General features: G+C 36.7%; 1 pseudogene; it reads right to left on the bottom strand.

Annotated features, from left to right (window-relative positions):
- Positions 1-285: 285 nt before the first annotated feature.
- Positions 286-403, bottom strand: LOC115744142 (annotated as a pseudogene).
- Positions 404-13,183: the final 12,780 nt, after the last annotated feature.

Below are 13,183 nucleotides of genomic sequence, written 5' to 3'. Positions count from 1 at the left end.
TCAAAAGAGAGAAGTTGCACATGGAAGAGTACGACCAAATTCGGCATCTGTTACTTGGAAAACTGTTTGAAGAAAAATTATCTGACAAAAATTAAATTGATCTATGGAAAACTGTTAAGGAGCATGCAGTAGAAGCCCAATGTCTTCACCTTGGGAGAAAGTCTATCACTCGAAAAGTACACCCCACTTTATCCACCAAACATTGGAATAGATTTGGAGCTCCCCCTTCAAAGCTCGAAAATTACCTGATACCTTCACTTTGGGAGATCGACAAAAGGAAGCATAAGTCCGAGCTCAAGGACTTCCCAAGAGGTCACTCATCCAAATACTACTCTTGCCCAAGCACGCTTAACTCCGGAGTTTTGATGGGACCCGGTGCATTAGTGCTAGTATGATCTCCGACCCCACATTTATTCAAAAAGTTAAACCAATGAGTTATGTGCCAACTAAGATATATTAACTGCTTTACATCACATTAATTCTCCTATATGGGATTCCTCTAACAGAACTCGAACATGCATCCAAACAAAAACAACATTCATGGACTGAAAAGAACAAGTTTAAATTGAGAGAAATCGACTTCCCCTTTTAATAAGAATGAAATCATAAATTACTAAATAAATGAAACCTAATCATTGATTTTCATAAAATATTTTTTTTCATAAATTTTATTACGGACTTTTCAACGGAACAACCGCAGCCTTATCTTCTGATCTTAAATTCTCGACATAGTCGAACTCCAACTATGGTAGACTTTAATGATGTTTTCAACTGAGCCATTAAGGTAGAGAGGCAACTCAGAGCAAAACAACGCGAACGAATTTGACTTGACAAATAAGGCCTTGCCAAGTGGTGGAAACTGACAAAGTTCATTTCAAGAGGACTAGTGTTTATCAAACACTTAATGCTAAAACTACAGGTTTGTTTTTTTTTTTTTTTTTGTACTAGCTATATCTACATGGTACCTGGTCCAAATTTTATGGGTTATTTTCTTCAAGCCGTTCAAATAAGATGTCTTCTTTCGACCAAAATAATAATAACAATAATAATATGTCCTAGCAAAGATCTACGTTTTCAATTTCTAATAATATATTTTGAATGCTGAAATTATGGCTATAATACTAGATGCCTGGTGCGAATTCTCCATAAATGTGACTCTATTTGTTTCACGAAATACAAATAATTTGGATAATATTTTTCTAAAGAAAATCATTTGCATCATTAATTTGTCAATGAAATTACTGATAACAAATTATTTCTAAAATATTTTCATGAACGATATAAATATTTAGCGGTCATTCATTTTGTACGTAGTACAAGTGATTTTTTTAGAAAAATAATTTTCAAATCATTTATTTTTTGCAAAACAAATGGAGCCATAGTTTTTCTAGTGTTTCCATGCGGTTGTTTGTAGAGTCATGCTGGGTCAAAAACCAGCATTAGCAGTTACAATTTGTCAAGGTGATGTGTTTTTTTGTGAAAAATTAATATTACGTGTCTCAACATTTGCTTATGCTAGGTGATGCTGTATTTAAACTCCCTAAAGCTTCCTTGGGGGCTAGAGTTTTGGTAATAAAACGTGAGATTTCATCCATCAGATAAATTTCTTTGATAGATTCAAGTGGGAGCATTTATCATGTTATATAGTATCTTCAGCCGAAGGTGGATTTCTTATAATGCGACTATTTCTTCTTGCAGTTGCAGTTGTTTTTTTTTTTTTTTTTTTCTAAATTTCCAACTCCTCCGATAAGAATATGCAGAAGAGTATTTTACAATTCTGTGTATATTGCATTGAACGATACATAAAGTATTTATAAGTTTTACAAGATGATTTTCTAATGTAACGAACTGTTACAATAGCAATTATAGTCAATAGTATATGCATAAGGGAAATGCTTACATAACGGTCCATTACGTTTTGCATGAGTAACGGACTATTATTAACCACAAACAGAGTTGCTTGGAACCTTATGACCGGCTTATCCGGTCCGGCAACATTGTCTATTAACTTTAGACGCAAACTAAGAAACCATGTCAAGAAAATGTAAAATACTACTACTATTACTACCACCACCAACAATAAAAACAATAATAATAAGCCACCCGTTTGGGATAAATTTTTTCTTTTTGCAGTATAAGCTTATTACTTAGACTTTTTCTCTGAGTTCTAAAAACAACTCAATCGTACAATTCAGTATCTGATATTGTATATTTTGATAATTTGCAAATATTTTGTGATAAATAAAAGTCAAAGAGGTAATGTCACAGAATTTTTATAGAAAAAAGTACAAAATGAACCAATTGTATCCTTTCCGACTAAAAGAAAAAAAACAATTGTACCCTTCAAGATTTCATAGACTGACCAATTGTACACATCAGTATTTAATATTTCAGTATTTTCAATATTTTCCAGTATTTTGTGACGGCGTTTGATGAAGTTTTATTATAACCAAGTGCAACAATAAATTTTTAAATATCACGGTTATAATAATATATAAGAATTGCCAATTTAAATTATAAGTGGAAAAATTTACAAAATGTGAATAATTTTATTTACAATATGCGCATTTCTGACGTTTGACTACATAATATCCTGTTTTTTGTAAATTTTGGACTAACATCCATCGTTTAAAATTGGTACTCAATTCCTCATGATTTTTTCTTTCTTGAATATCATTAGATTTGTTTCTTCAAATACTATGCACATGTAAAACAGATGGTTCTCCAAAGCAGATTTATGCCCAGTTGCCCATTATGCAAAATAAATAGTTTTCCAAAGAAAGTTCAGTGTAGACAGATAATGCACCCACTACCACTTGCAATGTAGATTTTTCAGAGAAAACTGCCGGTTATAGAGGATGTGTCCGTTTTCAAACATTCGACCGTACGAAAGCTCGTGGTATATTTTCAAGTCACGTGAAATAAGTCCACACCTTTGGCCAGTACAAGTGGACTCTGATTTAGAACAATTTGCACATAATTAGTGGGATTTGATGGACAACTTTTGGTTCGCATGCCTGGAAAGTTTTGGTCATGCTAATAGGATTCTGTAGATAGAAAACCATTCATCTTTTTAGTAGCCAACGAGAATCGTTATATTAATGGTTTAAAAGAATGAGTACAGTAAAAATGAAACCTGCAATTATGATTATCAAGCAACTTCCTTTTGTCGGTTCACGCACCAGTATTTCAAAAGCTCCTTTTGTTATATTTTTGACTTTCAAATTAGTGATAAGGTTATTTTGGACCATTCACTTTGTTTTAGGGTTTCTTGGATGGGGCTATAAAAAAGATATCTTGAATAGCATATTGTAATGCTTGCTTTTACTTTTGCCCGGAAATCCTTTGTTTTTCACTTCTTCTTGTCAGATCTTTGGATCTTTGATTGTACGCTTGTACACATTATTGAAGATAGTGAAACCCCTCTCTCTCCTCGTAGTTTTTCCCCATTTTGGGTTTTCCACGTAAATCGTGTCTCATGCGTTCTTATTTTACTTTCATCCTTAGCTATTTCGCTCTTGAATTTGTGCATCTCTTAGCGTTTTCCACAACAAATTGGTATAACAGCGAAGGAATTTCAATCTTTTGTTTGAGATGGCATTTATCAAGTTCGAAGTGGCACCCTTCGATGGCCAAAACAATTTCGAGCTATGGAGGATCAAGAGGAAGGCTTTGTTGCGTCAAGAAGGTTCGATTAGAGCCTTAGATGGGAATTATCCCGACAACATGACTGCGGCAGAGATCAAGGAGATGGAAGAGAAGACACATAGCACCATCCAATTGTCATTGTCCGACAAGGTGCTTCGTGAAGTTGCTGATGAAGAAATGGCTTTGGGATTATGGCAAAAGTTTAGAGAGTCTATATATGAAGAAATCTCTTACAATGAGATTATTCTTGAAGCAGCATCTTTACATGCTAAAGATGCAAGAAGGTACTCCTATCCAAGAACATCTAGATGAATTTAATAAATTGTTATGGATATCAAAAATCTAGATTTGAAGTTAGATGATGAGGATCAAGCCCTAATTGTGTTATGCTGGCTACTAACCTCATATGAGAATTTTGTAAATTCTATGTTATATGGAAGAGAATCTTTAACTCTTGAAGATGTGAAGGCTTTGCTGAATTCCGCAAAGATGCGTACAAAGTTGAATGCGAGTAGTAGTGCGGATAAAGTAGATGGTTTAGTTGTTAGGGGAAGGTCGAATCATCGTGATAGATGCAGAAACAATAAAGGGCGTTTGAAATCTAGGTCAAGCCAGGATAAGAAAAAGGTTGAGTGTTACTATTGTCACAAGTTCGGACATTATAAAAGCGAGTGTCCTTTGATCAAAGCTAAGGGGAAAAAGTCAATGGAGAATTCTGATTTGGCTAGTCCGGTTAAGGATAATGAGTCTACTAATGTAGATAATGTTCTCACTATTTTTTCTTCGGATTGTCATATAGAAGATAAATGGATTTTGGATTTGGCTTGTTCATACCATATGTGTCCAAATAGTGATTGGTTCCACATATATGAGAAAGTAACTGGTGGTTCGGTTTTGATGGGTAGCAATGCAGTTTGCAAGATTGTGGGTATTGGTATGATACGGATCAAATGTCCCGACAATGTAGTAAGAACTTTGACAGATGTTAGATACATCCCAGATTTGAAGAAGAACCTTATTTCTTTGAGAAGTTTGGATTCCATTGATTGCATGTATACTGGTGGAGGTCGAATTTTGAAAATTTCAAAGGGCTCTTTGATTGTGATGACAGGTAACAAGAACAATGGTCTTTACATTCTGCAGGGAAGTACCATTGTTGGTTCTTTAAATATATCATCCCCTTCAGATTCTAATAAATCAAGGTTGTAGTATATGTGGTTGGGCCACATGAGCGAAAGAGGAATGACAATCTTGAGTAAGCGTGGTTTACTCTATGGGGAGCATACGATCTCACCTCACTTTTGTGAGCATTGTGTTTACGGAAACAACATAGTTTCAGTACTAGAAAAGCACTTGACGAAGGGCACATTTAACTACATTCACTCCGATTTGTGGGGACTACACAGGTTACATCTAAAGGTGGTGCAATTTATCTTTTGACATTTATTGATGACTTTTATAAGAGAGTCCGGGTTTATTTCTTGAAGCGTAAAAGTGACGTTTTTGATACGTTTAAGAAGTGGAATATGTTGATTAAAAATCAAATTGGCAAGAAGATAAAGCGTCTCGGAACAAACAATGGTTTTGAGTTTTGCGGTGGTGATTTTAACAAGTACTGTGAAGATTCGGGGATTATTTGACATCAAACAATCGGGTATACACCTCAACAAAATGGGGTGGTGGAGTGCATGAACCGAACACTTTTAGAGAGAGATAGATGTATGCTTTCTAATGTTGGACCCGATAAAGATTTCCGAGTTGAAGCCGAGAACACAGCATGTTATTTGGTGAACCATTCTCCTTCTACCGCAATTGAATGTAAGACTCCAAACGAGGTATGGTCCGGTAAACCTTCTAATTATTCTATTTTGAAAATATTTGGATATCTCGCTTATTATCATGTAAAAGATGGTAAGCTTGAACCTAGAGCCAAGAAAGGTATTTTCGTTGGTTATGCATATGGAGTTAAGGGATATAAATTGTGGTGTTCGGAGCCTCGATCACCAAAGTTTATAATCGTAGGGGATGTTACTTTTGATGAAAACTCTATGCTTAATCAAAGAAAAGTTGTTGAGTTTGCAGATATTCAAGAGGAGAATATAGTGAAAGAGGTGGAGTTTAGTGTAGAGCATCCAAAGAGAACTTTTGAAGATATTCCTATTCGGTCAGAAAGTGACGGTGAGTAACGGGACTCGGATTCGATTAAAGAAGAAGTAGAAGAAGTTAAACAACCTCGGACTTTGGCTGTAGGGAGAGCTAAAAAGCAAATTAAGCCTCCCCGGAGGTATGGTTTCGCTGATTTAGTAGTATATGCTCTTACGATTGCTGAAGAGCTTGGTATTGAAGAACCTTCTACATTCCGTGAAGCTACTATTTGTTCTAAATCCGAGAAGTGGCTTGTTGCAATGAATGAAGAGATGGAGTCTCTTCATAAGAACCAAACTTGGGATTTTGTGAAATTGCCTAAGGGCAATAGAGCTGTTAGATACAAGTGAATCTTTAAACAAAAGGAGGGAATTTTAGGGGTTACGGATGAAAGATTCAAAGCACGTTTGGTACCGAAGGGCTTTAGTTAGAAGGAAGGAATCAATTTCAATGAAGTATTCTCTCCAATTGTGAAACATAGTTCCGTTCGTGTGTTGCTCACGTTAGTGGCCCTTTATGATCTAGAACTTGACCAACTTGATGTCAAGATCGCTTTTCTGCATGGTGGGCTTGAGGAGACAATTTATATGTCTCAACCCCGAGGGATTTATTGTTGAGGGTAAAGAAGATCACGTTTGCAAATTGAAACGTTCTTTGTATGGTTTCAAGCAATCTCCACGACAATGGTACAAGAGGTTTGATAACTTTATGTTAAGTCATGGCTACTCACGAAGTGCGCATGATAGTTATGTGTACTATAAGAGATTACATGATGGTTCTTTTGTTTATTTGCTATTGTATGTGGATGACATGCTCATTGTAGCGAAGGACATGTCGGAGATACAGTTGTTAAAGAAGCAACTTAGTAGGGAATTTGAGATGAAGGATCTTGGAGCAGCCAAGAAAATTCTAGGTATGGAGATTTGCAGAGATAGATAGGTTGGGAAGTTATACCTTTCGCAGAAAGGGTATATTGAAAAAGTGCTTGAACGTTTCGGCACGAATGCTAAACCAGTAAGTACTCCTTTGGTGTCTCACTTTAGACTTTCTGCTTCCTTGTCACGTAAAACCAAAGAAGAGGAAGATAAGACGTTTCGAGTTCCATATTCTAGTACTATGGGTAGTCTTATGTACGCTAACGTTTGCACTCATCCGGATACTTCCCAAGCAGTTAGTATTGTGAGCAGGTATATGGCACATCCAGGTGAAGCTCACCGGCAAGCAATGAAGTGGATTCTTCGGCATATCCGGGGTACCTTAGATGTTGGTTTGGTCTTTGATAGAGATTGTGATACGGGGCATTTAGTTGTTGGCTTTGTTGATTCTGACTATGCAAGTGATCTTGATAAAAGGAGATCTTTAACATGCTATATTTTAGGCTTGATGGCTCCGCTATTAGTTGGAGAGCAACTTTGCAAGACACGATTGCTTTCTCTACTATTGAAGCAGAGTACATGTCAGCAACGAAAGCAGAAAAGGAAGCTCTTTGGTGGAAGTGTTTAGTTACAAAACTTGGGAAAAAGCAGGAGGGAGCCTCCGTTATCTTTTGCGATAACCAAAGTGCAATCCAGTTGACCAAGAACGCGATGTATCATGAGAGAACGAAACACATCAAAATTCATTATCACTTTGTGGGTGATGAGGTTGCTAAGAGTACAGTTACATTGAAGAAAGTACCTATGGCGGATAATCCGGCAGATATGTTAACCAAACCAACTTCTTTGACTAAGTTCAAGCCTTGTTTGGACTTGATTGGTGCTCTCACTGTTTGACTTACTTAGATCGAATTGGTGGCGTTTCATCCCTTGTTTCCTACATTGAGTACACTCACATAGGTTTAGGGGTGTGCGTTGTCGATTCTATCGTTTGGCGGGTGGCCTTGTGTGGTCACTCTTGATGGTGGGGGGGAGAGGTCTTGTGGCATTTGGTAAAACGCACTTCTGAAGATTTGAAATCAAGGTGGAGATTTGTTATATTTTTTATTTTCAAATTAGTGATAAGGTTATTTTGGACCATTAACCTTGTTTTGGGGTTTCTTAGATGGCGCTATAAAAAAGATATCTTGAATATTATATTATAACGTTTACTTTTACTTCTGCCTCAGAACCTTCAACTTCTGCCCCGAAACCCTTTGTTTTTCACTTCTTCTTATCATGTCTTTGGATCTTTGATTGTACGCTTGTACACATTATTGAAGATAGTGAAACCCTATCTCTCCTCCTGTTTTTCCTGTTTTGGGTTTTCCACATAAATCGTGTCTCGTGTGTTCTTATTTTACTTTTATCCTTAGCTATTTCACTCTTGAATTTGTGCATCTCTTGGCGTTTTCTGCAACACCTTTTCTCCTGGGGATCTATACCTGAAGCAAATTATGTGTGCTTATTTCCTTTCATAAAATCAGGGTTTGAAGTAGTTTTGGTGAAGTAATTGCTGATGAATTCGTCCTCAGTTCCGGTTGCCGGTTGGCCTGTAACGGCACTATTACATGAGCGAAACCCTATGCATAATCTTGAAAAATATGAAAATTCAAGGGAGATAGAAAATCTTCTAATCAACTTTTAATACGAAATTATGTTGCCGAACTTATAGCCGAACAAAGAATTGCATGCAAAAGAAGAAGAAAGAAACAGATTCGAAATAAAATAAAACTGGCCAATTTGCTTTTTGGTAGTACATGTCGACATTCAAGGACATAACACAGACAAACCCAGAAAAAGCGAAAAATCAGAAGCGTGGATTCAGACGAGGAACACGGGGTTATCACTTTCAATATTGAAGAAATTAGGGTTTCTTTGACACTTTTTGCTCACTTTTTTTGCATGTTTTTGTTCTTGCCTAGTGGCGAAACCCAGTAGTTACCCACCATCTGTGCACGCCAAGACTTCCTGCTTTGACTCGTGTAGTATGAAACGGAAGATCTCACAGCCCCGCAGAACTCATAAATTAATCAGAAAAGTACCGAAAGACACCCAGCTGACAAAGAGCTTCAAAAAAGCATTGCTCTGCATGTGAAAAATTCTGAAGAACATGAGAACTCAATGCTGTCGGAATCCACAATTTCCTAAGCTAAAGCAATAAACTAAGAAGAATCCCACGAGTCATGACAGATCCAAAATCTTAACCGGTCCTTGTTTCGATAAAATTTTAGGGCACTTTCGGAGCAAGACATCCTCGTCCAATCAAGTTAATCACCGCATAATAAGTGCTTATAACTATTTCTTTTTTATTTAAAGAAACGGGCGTAGGAACTCGACTAGTTTCTAACATTGTCTAGTTTCTTCTCTGGAACGTTCACTCTTCATAGACAAGAACGGCCGACTGAGGAATGAGAACAAAGTACCCGAGAAACACCTTCTCTTTCTCTCTCCAAGGAATCTTTCTGATTCGCATTCTTTCTACGGCTTTGATTTTTAGGGTTTCTATAGCATTAAAAGCTGCACTAGAATGCAAAATGACAAACGATTATGACCGCCCATTCTCGTTCTCGTTCACACACAAGACTTGGAATCTGGTTTAAGCCTTCGAACAAAAAGGAACATATAATACGGAAAAGCAAGGAACATATTATGGAGTTCGGTCCATCCCAATGTCTGTTATGATTCCATCAAATTATTCTAAGTCCACGGCCAGATACAGAGGAGGGAACAAAGGGCGTGAAGAAGATGAATTTGTCCTTCCTTTATCAACCCAATTGTATTTCACCTAGGAACGTGCATGGTTCTAGGATAGAATTTGAAATATGAAGAACCGAAATGGTGGGAATCAATCAGTTCCAGGCTCTAGAATATTGAGGGTAGATTTCAAGTTCTAAAAATTCGAGAGCTTGTCCTAACAGGTAAGTTTTAGATTCCAAGTAGGTGGAACCCGAAACTTTGAGCAAGTTCTTTTTTTGGTATATATCTTGGCGTCATCTTGCGATATTTCATGGTGTCCGATGATTAGTGTATAATCTAGAACCACTTATCATTAAGACTTTTACTTTGTTAATGTTTCATATTTTTGGCATATCTAAATTTGAGCTCGGCCGGTGAATTTTAACAAGTATGTGATGATCATTAAATGTGATTATTCACTGTATGTATTTAACTACGAATATATATAGAACCCGAGTGGAATTTGAAATCGACCTTGAAATCAGTAGTAAGGTACATTTTAGATTCTAAAATATATATGATAGATTTCAAATTCTAACAAAATGAGGAATCTATATAAATGAATAGATCTCAAATTTCAAGTACAATATATGCGGAATCTGAAATCGTTGGTTCCTAATTTTACCGGTCAGCCTCTCCGAGTCCAAGTCTGAGTTTGAGTGTCTCTCCGACGTTCTCTTCCCGCTTTTTCCCCGGCAAAAAAGTAGCCGGAGCCGGCCTAATTAATACGGGCGTCACGTCACGGGCCGTATGTTCGAATCTCATTAATTATGTCCGTTCAGGGACAGAGACACATGCGTAGAGGTCTGGGGCTTGAACCAAAGCAGTCCACTGAATTCCTGTTTTGTACCCAAAAAAAAAAAAAGAGAGCTTATGACAAGGGATAACTGGGGTTCTGAGCCCAAGCATGCCAAAGCCTGTCGTGGACTGATTCCTCACCCAATGAAAAACTCTTCTCGTATGACCAATGTGACATGACATGCACATGAACCCCTCGTACGGCGGGACAAGTGGCTGCTTCACACTCGCTTGGAAAGAACAAGAACAAATTGTCCCAGTGTAGAAAATTCTAGGTAAATTACACGTGTGGAAAGATCCTGATTTACGTACCAGTAGACTATAGTACTAGTTTGGAGTCTTCACAAGTTCTTGGGTGTTTTGTTCACCTCTCATTAGGTTAATATTTGTAAAGACCATCCATCACACAATCCGTAGAATGTACTGACAATTTTCGGGTCAAATTTGCGTTGGAGCTATCTCGCCGCTATTAACTTGTACTGGGCAATTATTTTTCATGTCTATACAACTTGCAAGTTATCCTTACTTAACTATACATATGTTAAGAAAACTTTCCTTACGAATATTTTAATTCTGATAAAACTATTCTTTTTCTTTAGTAAGGAATCTGTTTAATGCCTTTACTATTTTATTATAAGGTGAACATGTGAACGAAAGCTTATATTGATCTAAACCTGACGATTAGCCTTAAGTGGTAGTTGTCATATATTTACTTTTGAATTTATTCAGATGATGTATGTTACTTGCCTCGAAGAATTGTTCTTCTAAAGACCTATGTGACGCGTCGCCTAAGACTTTATTGAAGGTTAGAGTCACTGTTCAAGTTTGTTCGGATTCGGAGAGTCTTACTTCTGAAAATTGCTTCTGAATGATGTTCAGATCCTACAATATCCTCGAGACAGATTCGAAGACCCACGTTTGGCAGGTTTTTCGATATTGACGATATCTTTTATGGAAGTCTGTAATCTTTTATTGACAATATTATTTTCCAATCTCATCGGGAGAATATCTACGATTGGGTATTACCTTCCATGAATAAGATTTGCTGAATATTTGAACTAACTCTACTTATAAAAACTAAAAATTTAGTTGTATGGGCGACAATATCTAAAAAGTTCGGACTCAACTCCAATGGCTATCATATCTTCCCAGATACAATCTCATTCAATCACGATTGATAGCGTCCAATCAATGATTGAAGAGCGGTCCTTTGAAGATCTATCCAACAGCTAGTTTGGGGGTAGAGGAGTATAAAAGGAAGATCCATTGTGACCACCTGAGAGAGATCAGAACTTACAATTTCAAAGTGCTTGAGTTGTTCAGATTCACATACTTGTTCTCGAGAGTTATAAGCTGTATCTTTTAGAGGTTCTTGTAAGAGTGATTGAGAGTGATATCTCTTGTAACCTCTATTGATTCATCTAGTGAAATCCAGCCAATCGGTTGTCACTGTGAGAAAGTGGACGCAGGCTTGCTAAGCCGAACCACTATAAACTTTGCATGCACTTTTCTCTACTCTAAATCTTCTTTATTGCATTTAGCTCTCTGCACATGGTATTCCGAACTATATTTCTAAACTATATATGTTTGTGTTTTGAACTTGTTTATATTCCGCAATAAAGTTTCAAAACAATTCAAAATTACCTATTCACCCCTCTAAATGATATTGCTAAATACAACAATTGGTATCAAAACTTGGTTGCTCATTGTTTTGAAGTATTTTACTTTAGAGTTAACGATATATTATGTCTAGCAATAATTTCTCAAGAACAGGAGACTTACACTATGGCAACAAACCACCGTACTTTGATGGAAATGATTATAATATGTGGTGTAATAAAATAAAGTGGTTCTTCAAGGCATCATACGATCCGGTGTGGGATGTCATTGTCGACGGAGTAGGTCTTGTTGCTACAGCAACTCCCTCTATTGGAAATGAGAATAATAACAATACTAATGTTGTAGCAACATTGTCAGACACCGAAAGAGCTAAAAGACAAGGACTCGATTCCAAGGATGTTAATGCACTTTTCTGCACGCTATCCACTCCCTTATATAATCAAGTTGTAGAAGAAAAATCAGCAAAAGCTATATGGGACAGACTTCATATCACATTTCAAGGAATTGACAGAGTGAAGGAAACTAATTATATCATTTTACTGAGTGATTATGAAACTTTCAAGATGAAGCCCAATGAGTCAACTGGCGATATGATTGATAGATTCCAAATACTAGCAAGTTGTCTTGCAAGGCAAGGTGCTCCCATTGTTGAACCAAAGCAAGTCAGAAAGATCCTTCGAGGACTTACAGATGATTGGAACTACATCAAGCCTTCAATATAGGAATATCAAACAATCAGAACTTTGTCTATTGATGAGCTTATTGGAACTCTATAGTCATATGAGACAGAATGAGCAAACAAGACAAGAGACTCCAAAGGTAGAAAATCAATTGCATTAAAATTTGAAATTAACCATGAATTATTTGATTTAGATAATGAAGATGATGAGGAGCTCTCACTCATGATAAATAAATTCAGAAAAATAGCTCGAAGAGCTAGAATCTTTGGAGGGAAGAAATCATTCAAACAGAATGATCAGATCTGATCAAGCCATGACAAATAGGAGAACAAAGATTTAATATGTTTTCATTGTAAGAAAGCATGACATACCAAACCAATTGTCCACTTCTGAGGAAACAAATGACACAATTTTGCGAAAACCTTCCAGATCCGCATATAAACAACATATTCATAAGGAGTTTACAAAGTCTTATGTGCAACAATCTTGCATAAATTGTGGCAGCTTTAATCATATCGTAGACAATTGTATGATAGTTTGGAGGCCTGTTAATAGAAAGTTATCAATTGCGACTAACTCGGATGGATCCAAGAAAGTATGGGTGCCAAAGAAATATTGAGTTACTTTCTATTTGCGGAT

This window comes from Rhodamnia argentea, chromosome 11, assembly GCF_020921035.1.
Source record: "Rhodamnia argentea isolate NSW1041297 chromosome 11, ASM2092103v1, whole genome shotgun sequence".
Classification (NCBI taxonomy): domain Eukaryota; kingdom Viridiplantae; phylum Streptophyta; class Magnoliopsida; order Myrtales; family Myrtaceae; genus Rhodamnia; species Rhodamnia argentea.
Note: the sequence above shows the minus strand (reverse complement) of the source record. Positions and strands in the feature narration are given on the sequence as shown.